The sequence below is a fragment of the Gymnoscopelus microlampas genome (assembly GCF_963454915.1).
Source record: "Gymnoscopelus microlampas genome assembly, chromosome: 12".
NCBI classification, from domain to species: domain Eukaryota; kingdom Metazoa; phylum Chordata; class Actinopteri; order Myctophiformes; family Myctophidae; genus Gymnoscopelus; species Gymnoscopelus microlampas.
In genome coordinates this window covers 9963785-9975353 of record NC_139949.1, presented here as the reverse complement: position 1 = coordinate 9975353, position 11569 = coordinate 9963785, and positions in this window count along the sequence as shown.

The window sequence follows — 11569 nt, the reverse complement described above, 5'->3', positions numbered from 1 at the left end:
TCTACATAACACAGAATTCTAAAGTTTCAGCTCTGTCTGCTGCTCAACTAGTTCTGGTGCAGATAAGAGGTTTTGCGCTTCAACATTTTAGCACTAATTGGCACTGAACAAGATAGGAGGTTTTAGTCAAATTACTTTTCTGACAAAATGAGGGGCGGGACTATCTTACAGACAGACTGAGCATGTGCAGCATAGCCTATAGTCCTCATCCACAGTGAAATCTGAAAATCATGAAATTTGCACTTAGGAGGTTTTGCGTTTTGGCCATCGCCATGAGTGATTTCATCGTATTACATTTTTTAACCAAATTGAATATAAATGGTCTTGAGTGAGTCATGTGTCATTGACCATAACAAACAGTGTTCTGATACTCAACACCATTAGCATGTAATTGCCTTCAAAACATTGTGAGTGGGGTCTATTTTCTTGTAGCATGAACACAACATCCAATCATACCTCAACAACATATACCCACATTGGAATCGCGTGTTGTTGGGCCTCTATTATAATAGACCACACCTCCAAAGGCACTTTCAGTTCTGCCCATATAGGCTCTGTGCACAGCAGCCATATTGGAAAGAAATTGGGCCTCTTCTTACTTCCTTCACAGGTGTTACCAATGATACTAATGAAGGCTCTGTTCCATTTAGTGTAGCACAGTGGTTCTCAAACGTTTTAATTTCAAGGACCGCCATAACTCTGAGAGCGTACAAATGGTTCCATTTGTACGCTCTCAGAGTTACACACCCATAAGGGGCCATTTGGAACCCCCTCAAGGAACCATGAGGGTCCCTGGACCACATTTAAAGACCCACTGGTGTAGCAGAGTGTTTCCAGTGAGCCAACATGCACAATATCAGTACCAGCCTTCATTAGTATCATTGGTAACACCTGTGAAGGAAGTAAGAAGAGGCCAAATTTCTTTCCAATATGGCTGCTGTGCATAGAGCCTATTGGTGCCGCTATACACAGTCTGCGTATTGGTCGTACAAACTCTATCTCCACCCGCAACTTCCTCGTGTCCTGATGGCTGAACCCGGCGACCGACACAGGCCCTGGGTAGGCAACCAAGCCTGTGCTCCAAGGAGTGCACCTTTCTATAGTTCTGTCCAACACTGGCACTCCAAGAACCTTTTAAATAGTTTGAACATCTACCCAAGTTCAAGATAAGAACTTTAAGTGGGCCTGTCTAAGTATATAGGATACATTTTCAGCATGCTGTGTCTAAACCCTCGCTGTCCGCTGTGAGTGGAGGATGTAGCTGGCTGCAGCCTGCAGATGATATGGCTGCCGGCTATGAATAATGTCTGTGAATGAGTAATGAAGAGGGCTTAAGCATCCGTTCTGTCGGCACCTCTGAGCAAGGACAAGCGGGATGTGGATGTGTTTTTGACAGGGGGATGACAGCCTACAGAGCTACTCAGCTGTATCCCAACCACTTCTGTTTGGCTGCCTCTGTATTTATTTTATTCATTGTTGTATGTATTTTTGTCATTTGTGGAATGTTTTCTTTTTCACTTTATCCGTGGACTTTATGAAAAAAAGTTTCATTCCCCCTATTCGTTCCCCTATCTCCGTCCCTCGCCCTCTCTCGCACGCACGCACGCACGCACGCACGCACGCACGCACGCACGCACGCACGCACGCACGCACGCACGCACGCACGCACGCACGCACACACACACACACACACACACACACACACACACACACACACACAGAGAGAGAGACCTTCCTTCAGCCCTTACTGACCGATTGTCCTTCTTTCTTTCTTTCTTTCTTTCTTTCTTTCTTTCTTTCTTTCTTTCTTTCTTTCTTTCTTTCTCTCTCTCTCTCTCTCTCTCTCTCTCTCTCTCTCTCTCTCTCTCTCTCTCTCTCTCTCTCTCTCTCTCTCTCTCTCTCTCTCTCTCTCTCTCTCTCTCTCTCTGTTTCTCATCCCTGCTACTCTCTCTCTCTCTCTCCCTCTCTCCCTCTCTCTCTCTCTCTGTCTCTCATCCCTGCTACTCTCTCTCTCTCTCTCTCTCTCTCTCTCTCTCTCTCTCTCTCATTGCAGGCAGGGTAGGTCTTATTTGACTGCTCCTGGGGCAGAGTGAATGGCTCACTTAACAGGTAATGACAAACATCTCTTTTAATTCATATCAACGCAGCCAAGCTTAATGCCACCACAGCACACTTCACTCCAAAACCCCTCCCCCCTCCACAAAAAAAAAAGTCCCCAGGAGATGTGACAATACGGAGGCAAAGCTCAGGCTTATAACTCCATAGAAGAAGTGGCGGGGAGACAATTACACTCTCAGTGCTCTGGTAAATTGCCATCTGCCCCGGCAAAGTCACACCTGAAATGCCTTTGTCAGCTTATTTGCCAGGCAAAGCCCCCGTTGGCGAGCGAGAGCAATTGGATTCTCAAAGCCAAGGAGTGTCTGTGATTTGTGATTTTGTCAGGTTAGAGCGGGCCCAGTGTCCCAGTGTCCCACAAGCAAACATGCACACGGTGGTGGAAGAAGTACTCCGATATTTACTCAAGTAAAAGTAGCATTACCACAATATAAAAACAACATAATAAAAGGCCTGTATTCAACATTTAAGGATTTTTTTTTTTCAAATTCATAATTTTCTAAACGTGTCTAAAATATTTTCAAATAGCCGAAGTATAATTATAGTTTACTTAGTAATAATGATCTAACTCTAGCGTCTCTGTGGTCCAGACAGACAGACAGACAGACAGACAGACAGACAGACAGTCAGTGAGGACGGAGGGCCTCCCCCCATGTATCTTTCTCCATTGACCAATGAGCATCTTTGGTTCTCATGGTTTTCAGTTCTTTCTCGGCGACGTCCAGTTGCTGCTGGAGTCGTTCCATCTTCATAGCCAAAGCCTCCTGTTCCCCGGCCAGTCCCCGTTTCTCCTTCCCCCACTCCTCTTCCTCCATTAACCACTGCAGATGGTTGGTCCTCAGATCTCCCTGAACCAGGTCCAGTTGCTTCTGGAGTTGTCCATTCTTTTTAACCAAAGCCTCATGTCCTCGAGCCAGTCCCTGTCTCTCTTGCTCCCATTTTTTCCTCTCTTGCATCAAGCTCAGGAGAGCACCCTCCAAGCTTGTATTCCTTTGCTGCTTAGAGGCTAACTTTTCCAGCAGCTCTCTGTTCTCGTCATAGTTATGTTGGTTTGTAAACCTGTTTTCCCTGAGGCATGTCATCCGGACGTCATTGGACTTCTGTCCTAGTTCTGTGGGGAGAACGTTTGTCAACAGCCACTTGAAGAAATGCTTCACGTGGCTGTTGTCTGGCCTGTTGTCATCTGTTGACCGTTCCATCACTTCAACACCTGGTGTCTTTTCCACCTCAAACGGAAACTCTACAAAATAGCTTCTACACTATCGAATACCAAATTATGAAATGGTACTTTGCATCCCAGCTTTATGTAAAGGTTCTATGAACTATTGTATTGGTGGAATAACAAGTGGTGAATAATAAGCAAGGGATAATGCATGGGGAGGTAGTCATTATTGAAATTTAAAGCCCGACAGGGCGATTAACCACCGAGGCGCAGCCGAGGTGGTTAATCGCCCTGAAGGGCTTTAAATTTCAATAATGACTACCTCCGTATGCATTATCCCGCTTATTACACGGCTACTTAATAAATACATAAATACATTTACCCAAAAGTAACAACAAAACGAAGTATTTCCTTGCTTACGGCAATGAAAGTATTCCATAAGTATTGGGCTGGGCGGACAAGTTCGCCTCGCAAAAACAAATGACGAAATGGAAAAAAACTCGCCCCAAAACACACTCGCCCCCCATTCTATTTACTGCCGATTTGCCTGTAATACCGCCGGATTTGCCCCGGGGCGACTATGTTTTGGGGCGAGCGTTTTGGTATTCCCCCGTTGTTGCGCCACGATAAACAAGGAAGTGTAGTGGATCAAATAGAATGACTTTTCGGTTATTGCATCGTCTATTTCTCACTTCAAATGTTTTCAAAAACATTCTTGAGAGCAACGTTTAGTTGTAAATGACATTGGTTGTTTGTTTACATGGCTGTCATGTTGGATAAAGCATAAAATCAAGCAGCGCAGGTTGATATGAGCAGGTGTTCTGAGTCTCTGATTAGACAGCGGTCCGTTATTGAGCTCATCGGTCATTATCCAGAAATAATGACCGATGACTGACCAATCAGAATCGAGCATTCAACCAAGCCGTGTAATAAACGTGAATATTCAGAGGGCCGTGTTGTAACAGATGCAGCACAAACCTTAGTCCACATATGGGCGTCTATGCAGCCTATGATGGTGCACTCAATGGAATGGATATCTCCGCCAGGCCGGGTGCAAGTCCATACTTGGGCAAGTAGTATGTGACGTATGACTTCGTATTTGGGACACGGCAAGGTAAGACAGGTACTGTTCTTTTTCGGGAAATGGAAAATATAACCTGTGTTCCAATGTATCCAATGTAGTTATTATTTAGCCACAAGCTCATGTTAATACTTTTCATGGTTCAATATTTATAAAACCCACAAACACACCTAACCACTTTCACTTCAAACAAATAACTAAATAAAAAATAGCAGATCTACAAGCTCTCAATGGGTAGCATCGCAACCCATTGTGAGCTTGTAGATCGGCTATTTTCACTATACTTTTGTGCAACAGTGTTGTATGATTTTTAAAAAAGTGCGTAAATTGATGGGGAAAATATGGGGATATATGGAGATACAAGGTTTCTGCCCGACAACTAGGAAGTGAATTGATGAAGTGAGAGAAGCAGAAACAGATAGCAGTAAAGGTTTTCAAAGTGTCCTTGAGCAAGACACTGAACCCTTAATAGGCTCTAAGCACAGCAGCCATTTTGGAGAAAAATTGGGCCTCTTCTTACTTCCTTCACAGGTGTTACCAATGATACTAATGAAGGATCTGTTCCATTCTGGTCAGGGTGCTGATATCTGCATGTTGGCTCACTAGAAACACTCCATTTTGGTTCCCAAATGGCCCCTTATGGTGGGTGTGTAACTCAGAGAGTGTACAAACTTACGGGTCCATTTGGTTCCATTTGTGCACTCTCAGAGTTATGGGGGTCCTTGAAAATAAGACAACCACTATGCCACACTAAATGGAAGCCTTAATTAGTATCATTGCTAACACCTGTGAAGGTAGTAAGGAAGGTGCCCAATTTCTGTCCAATATGGCTGCTGTGCATAGAGCCTATTGCTCCTGATGAGCACGTTAGTGCCTCAAAATTCTTTCCTCCACTGTCGGTGTGTGGATGGCTGAGAGTGAAATAGAGAAAGGCACTAGATAAAGGCAGTCAATTTAACATGTAGTCATGTATCATTCTGAGAGTTGTGCACTCTTGTTGCATTGGTGTGTACTGGCCTTTAAAGCCCAGTCCACAGCAATGCCACTAGTCGCAACTTGCAACCAGTTGACCAGTTGCAGACCGGTGCCATTTGGGGATATTAATGATTGCAAGTGGTTGAAAGGAGTTGCAAGAAGTTGCATTTGTGTGGACTGGCCTTACAATCATTTACCACTTACCATGTGTACACTCTTACAATCATTTACCTAGCTTGGATCACCACTGTTCTACATGAAGGTTGTAGCCACTAAAATATGTAGGTCTCCAGTGTAGGCAATTACAGGGAAATCCTGAATACAACCAAGTATTAGACTAACTGGCATGAAAACAAACAAACAGACTGATGGCATTGACTGGCGTCAGTTGTCACATTGAAAAACCAGCACAACAATCTGACGGGGACAAGCTGTTGGCGCCGGATACTTGTAGTTTCGTGGAGATCACTTGATGAAAGCCAGGTGTGCTGATTGCTGGCGATGAGCAGGTGTGTGGAGAGAGAGAGAGAGAGAGAGAGAGAGAGAGAGAGAGAGAGAGAGAGAGAGAGAGAGAGAGAGAGAGAGAGAGAGAGAGAGAGAGAGAGAGAGAGAGAGAGAGAGAGAGCAGGAGGGGTAAGAATAATCTGATGAAAACCAACACACAGACTAAAAAGGGTTGGAAAAAAACATACGTAAATGCAACAGCTGGACAGGTATCACGGAGGAGGGTTGTGACAGTACTTCTTTTTTTTCAACCAATTTAACGGTAACACCTGGGCCCAACATGTCCTAGTTCTGGATGTATTTGGCCACGGACCCCCATCTGAAAAGGTTTTGTGCCAGGGACCTCCAGAAGAGAAGATTTATGTAGAAATTATTGAAGATTTTCCAAACATTTTCGATATTTTCAAAAATATTCCAAAATAGCAGATGCACAAGATGTGAGCACGTACATCTGCTATTTTTGAATAGTCAACATATAAAGGGAAAAAAGCGGTTAAAATGAGTTTGATGCTATATTAAATACTTTTACTGGGGACCCCCCACCAACGACCCCTGGGGGTCCCCGGAACCCTGTTATTTCCCAACTTTACAAAAATACATGATACATTAGCCACTTAAAGGACGACTTCACCACTTTTCAACATGTCTTCATATAATAGGTCCTCACTAATGCTCATGATAAAATTATACCATTTTTTTCTACTTGGTCTGTGTCTCATAGGAGGGCCGTGGACAGTCCAGAAACCCGTCTACCAGTGACATCATCGTTACGCAGGATTTTTTTTCCCAAAAAGATTACAATTTTTTTATTCCGATTTTTATTAAGGCGAGAACAATGGGATCTATTATTGCATTGCAACTTTCCAGGAATACAAAGCCTGCAGTTTCTATTAGCTTGGATTCCCCATCGATGATGTCACTGGTAGACGGGTTTCTGAACTGTCTACAGCCCTCCTCTGAGACACAGACTGATCAGATTTTTTTTTCATAATTTTATCATGAGCATTAGTGAGGACCTATTATATGAAGACATGTTGAAAAGTGGTGAAGTCGTCCTTTAAGCCCTATTTTAAAAATAATGAAAATATAAGATCTACAGCACAAGCTCAAGACACGTCACATCGTGACATATCGTGTAGAACACTGTTCTACAGTACAAAATCTCCACTAGGCATGTAACGATTTATCGTAAATCGATTCAAATCGATTCAAACTGGTGACAATTGAAATCGATGTAATAAAAAATGTATCACGATGCAAACAGCAGAGGGCTGTAAAAAAATAAAAGAAAAGTCTTTGATATCTTAGAATAATGAGGGCAATATTATGCACTAATTAGCCCAAGCTATCACTGAAACCCGGACCCTGTGTAAAGTATAATTTTAGTAAAAAGGTGATCGTTATAAAAAGTATGTTTGAATAAATGAGACCACAATGGCTGTTCAAATAATTAATTATTATTACAAATGAGTTATTAATTACAGTTACATTAATTTTGCACAGAACAGTTATGATATAGAGGCGATACAAAAATCAAGGAACTAAATTAGTTCCTTCATTCTTGACTGAATAAGCACAACTGGCTTCAAATAGGCAGATTTCACATATTAAAGGGCAGCTTAGAGTTCCTTATCACAAGGAGGAGGGGGGCAGGTTTGACCTCGGCTTCATAACTATCTTTCCATAGTTACAGGCAATATGCAGTAGGCAGCTTCCGGAAACCTTCTGACTCATATCTCCTATGAGTCGGGGCTGGCTTGATAGCAGGAGTCAGGAATCCACAACAAGACCGTTTCTCATGGTTGGATAGATAAAACTTTCATGGGCAAGCGACGCCTTGGCACGGCAGTATACAGTTCATGGGCATAGCGTACTTGTGTGTGTCCAGGGTGAAATGATGGCCTTCTGTATTTCACGTGATGTTTAAACCTTTATGCATATATATGTCTTATACCAACAAATCATTAACAAACAAACAATAATTAATCCATCAGTCTTTGTAAGAGAATTGATTAAAAAAAAGAGTCTTCAGTCATTTGGTGCTGTATTGAAAAGAGGATAAGAAAAAACACGGTATTGTAAAAAAAAAAAAAGAAAGATGTGTAAGAGAAATAATAATACAAAAGATTTTTCAATCATTTGTCTGGAAAATAATGTGTTTAACAAATCATGAAAAATTGTATTGTGAACCTAGTATCGTGATTCGAATCATATCGTGAGTTGAGTGAATCGTTACATAATAGGCTCTATGCACAGCAGCCATATTATCACTTCCTTCACAGGTGTTACCAATGATACTAATGAAGGCTCTGTTCCATTTAGTCTAGCACAGTGGTTTCCACGAGCCCCATAACTCTGAGAGTGTACAAATGGAACCAAATGGACCCGTAAGGGTCCATTTGGTTCCATTTGTACACTCTCAGAGTTACACACCTGTAAGGGGCCATTTGGAAGCCCATGAGGGTCCCTGGACCCCAACTGTAGACCCACTGGTGTAGCAGAGTGTTTCCAGTGAGCCAACATGCACAATATCAGCACCCTGACACTGTTTGACCAGCATGGGACAGAGCCTTCATTAGTATCATTGGTAACACTTGTGAATGTCTTCATAATATGGCTGCTGTGAATAGAGCCAATCTCCACTCAACCCCTCTCACACTACCCTTCACTACCCTTACTGATTGCCACACCTCACAAACATCGGTGAATATTTTCAGGCACCTACTTTTTGTTAGAAGATTAATGATATGATCCTGACTCCACCGTGCCTCTCCCGTCCTCCGTCATGGCACCCCGAGCCGGGTTGTGACATACTGGGATGTTTCAATAACGTTCATGATGGCATTTGGGAACTGTTTTATAAAAGCAATAACTAACTTTTAGAGAGAGAGAGAGAGAGAGAGAGACAGAGACAGACAGACAGACAGACAGACATAGAGAAGGACTGGGAAGGGGAGAGTGAAGGACAGACGAAGGCAGAGAGACAAGAGAGACAGAGAGATGGAGAAAGGTCAGAGGTCACGTGCATCCCATCAGCCCCGAGACCCCCTGGAGGAGAGACATCCATCATGACACACAGCGCGAGAGAGAGAGAGAGAGAGAGAGAGAGAGAGAGAGAGAGAGAGAGAGAGAGAGAGAGAGAGAGAGAGAGAGAGAGAGAGAGAGAGAGAGAGAGAGAGAGAGAGAGAGGAAGAGAGAGAGCGACAGACAGACAGACAGACAGACAGACAGACAGACAGACAGTGAGGAGGGAGGCAGGCAAGGTAAGACAGGTACTGTTCTTTTTCGGGAAATAGAAAATATAACCTGTGTTCCCATGTATCCAATGTAGTTATTATTTAGCCACAAGCTCATGTTAATACTTTCCATGGTTCAATATTTATAAAACTCACAAACACACCTAACCACTTTCACTTCAAACAAATACAAAAATAAAAAATAGCAGATCCACAAGCTCTCAATGGGTAGCATCGCAACCCATTGTGAGCTTGTAGATCGGCTATTTTCACTGTACTTTTGTGCAACAGTGTTGTATGATAAAAAAAAGTGCGTAAATTGATGGGGAAAAAAAACATACAAATATGGATATATGGAGATACAAGGTTTCTGCCCGACAACTAGGAAGTGAATAGGCTCTATGCATAGCAGCCATATTGGAAAGAAATTGGGCCTCTTCTTTACTTCCTTCACAGGTGTTACCAATGATACTATGAAGGCTCTATTCCATTCTGGTCAGGGTGCTGATATCGTGCATGTTGGCTCACTAGAAACACTCCATTTTGGTTCCCAAATGGCCTTATGGTGGGTGTGTAACTCTGAGAGTGTACAAATGGACCCTCACGGGTCCATTTGGTTCCATTTGTACACTCTCAGAGTTATGGGGGTCCTTAAAAATAAGGCAACCACTATGCCACACTAAATGGAACAGAGCCTTAATTAGTATGATTGGTAACACCTGTAAAGGAAGCAAGGCAGGGGCCCAATTCATTCCCAATATGTCTGCTGTGCATAGAGCCTATTGATGAAGTGAGAGAAGCAGAAACAGATAGCAGTAAAGGTATCTTCCAGGTTCCATGTCTTCATGCTCACATGCATGTGTGGTAATGTTGCAAGCAGTGCAATGATTGGACTTCTCAACAGCCTCCTCAACAGTATGGATACAAATACAAAGAATCAGAAATAGCATATGAATAAAATAAAATGAAATTGTAACTACACAAAATGGAAATGAAAAGAGGTTGAGATGCTGTAGAGCATTAACTTGACATACACGCAAATAGCCCTTGAAACAACAAGAGATTTGAATAAAATGTCTCAATCAAACTATGTATATATTCTTTCTTTCTTTCTTTCTTTCTTTCTTTCTTTCTTTCTTTCTTTCTTTCCATGCACTTTTAATCTAATGGTCCATGTGCACAAAGCATGTATTTAGAATGCTCGGTGAGTCGACTCGTCAGGATGTTTGCAGTGCAGCTGTGCAGGTTCCACACAATTACACATTTCCCTTCATTAGTATTAGAATATATTTTTTGTCTCAAAACCATATGGACACTGCGTTAGTCAAGTGACAGCATGGTACCGTCACGGTTTATTCTATTTTACTGTGCCATATAAACAACAATTAGTAACGTATTTCATGTCAAGGACCCCTAATTAATATGTATCTGAAACCAAATCTGAACATATTTTGTGCCAGATTTGCACAAGATTTGTGTTGTTAACCCATTAAAGACATGAGGCCGATTCTACACATGCCTTCTAAATTAGTTGTTCTCACACTCTCAAGATTTTTCAAAAATGTTCAAAAATAACAGATGTACAAAGCTCACACACACACACACACGTACTGTGAGCTTGTATAACTGCTATTTTTGAATAACCAACACAAAGATCTAAAATGAAATGGACGCTTTCCCGTTTTTAGCGGTGCCAACCGCTCTATATCTGACTTTGTCTGTGTGTCCGTGTGTCCGTGTGTCTGTCCGGGTGTGTGTCTGTCCCATAAACAAATATTGATGACAACATCAATACGGGGCTCATCAAAGGCACCGCTTTTCCTTCACACAGGGTGTGATTTTTTTTTAATGCATGGACAAGTTTTCTAAATCTTGCTTAGTCATAAGTCATTTAATCCTTATATACTCTTACAGTTTAGATTGGGGTCCAAGAAATATAGAATTGCATCAAATGTGGGTCCATGCAGAACAAACTGGGGGTCCTTGAAATGAATAAGTGGTTAGTAACATCACACAGGCAATGCCTGAGCAATAATATGCCTGTGTGATGTATCATTATTCATCTGAGGAAAGTCCAAGTTGCTATCGAGGGCTGATGCCTTCCCCAGGGTTGGATAATATGAGGGAAACGTTACCTGCATACTGTTTGGATTCATTTTGTGTGTGTGTGTGTGTGTGTGTGTGTGTGTGTGTGTGTGTGTGTGTGTGTGTGTGTGTGTGTGTGTGTGTGTGCGTGCGTGCGTGCGTGCGTGCGTGCGTGCGTTCGTGTGTACACATACATACATACATACATACATAGGCCTACATACATACATGGAGTTCCGTGACGTCATGTGATGTCATTAATATGACCAATAGAGTTCCACATGGCTCCAGACTGGCCTCCATGTACTCTGATAACAGGTACAGTACTTTAATACGTTAATAGGTACTATTAAAGTATTTGGTGTAAGTACTTGCAAGTGGCAGTGTACTTTAATAGGTGCAAGGTAAGTA